Source organism: Aotus nancymaae, unplaced genomic scaffold (genome assembly GCF_030222135.1).
Source record: "Aotus nancymaae isolate 86718 unplaced genomic scaffold, 86718_ANA_hifiasm-v0.15.2.pri h1tg000014l, whole genome shotgun sequence".
Taxonomy (NCBI): domain Eukaryota; kingdom Metazoa; phylum Chordata; class Mammalia; order Primates; family Aotidae; genus Aotus; species Aotus nancymaae.
The window spans coordinates 36,404,637-36,405,856 of NW_026988425.1; the positions used below are offsets into that span (position 1 = coordinate 36,404,637).

Here is a 1,220-nt window from a genome sequence, read left to right on the forward strand (position 1 = left end):
GGAGACTATCCTGAGGAATACTTTTGAGATTAGTGGATGGTGTTCAATGAATAAGTCAGGTATATCTAAAGAAACACTGAATACATATGTACATATCACAGTCTATTCACTCATACCATGAACAGTTACTCAAAATAGTTTTCTCTTTCCTTTTTGGCCATACCACAATGATCTACTTAAAATATAAATGTGACAACTTCGGTGATTCTTCACTGCCCACAATTAATGCACTGTTCCATAGACTACGTTCTACCCAGCTGGAGCAGCTGCTGCCGAGTCCGGATCCCACTGCTGTGCACCCCCGACGCCTGCCTGACGTGCATTCCTGGTTCATTTTGGTTCCAAGTCCAAAATGGCAACTCTCAAGGATCAGCTGATTCATAATCTTCTAAAGGAAGAACAGACCCCCCAGAATAAGATTACAGTTGTTGGGGTTGGTGCTGTTGGTATGGCTTGTGCCATCAGTATCTTAATGGACTTGGCAGATGAACTCGCTTTTGTTGATGTCATTGAAGACAAATTGAAGGGAGAGATGATGGATCTCCAACATGGCAGCCTTTTCCTTAGAACACCAAAGATTGTCTCTGGCAGACTATAATGTAACTGCAAACTCCAAGCTGGTCATTATTACAGCTGGGGCACGTCAGCAAGAGGGAGAAAGCCGTCTTAATTTGGTCCAGCATAATGTGAACATCTTTAAATTCATCATTCCTAATGTAAAATACAGCCCGAACTGCAAGTTGCTTATTGTTTCAAATCCAGTGGGTATCTTGACCTATGTGGCTTGGAAGATAAGTGGCTTTCCCAAAAACCGTGTTATTGGAAGTGGTTGCAATCTGGATTCAGCCCGATTCCATTACCTGATGGGGGAAAGGCTAGGAGTTCACCCATTAAGCTGTCATGGGTGGGTCCTTGGAGAACATGGAGATTTCAGTGTGTCTGTATGGAGTGGAGTGAATGTTGCTGGTGTCTCCCTGAAGACTCTGCACCCAGATTTAGGGACTGATACAGATAAGGAACAGTGGAAAGAGGTTCACAAGCAGGTGGTTGAGAGTGCTTACGAGGTGATCAAACTCAAAGGCTACACATCCTGGGCCATTGGACTCTCTGTGGCAGATTTGGCAGAGACTATAATGAAGAATCTTAGGCAGGTGCACCCAATTTCCACCATGATTAAGGGTCTCTATGGAATAAAGGATGTCTTCCTTAGTGTTCCTTGA

At 43.9% G+C, this 1,220-nt stretch overlaps 1 pseudogene; it reads left to right on the forward strand.

The window, feature by feature from the left end:
* Positions 1 to 339: 339 nt before the first annotated feature.
* LOC105722494 (L-lactate dehydrogenase A chain-like) lies at positions 340 to 1,220 on the forward strand (annotated as a pseudogene).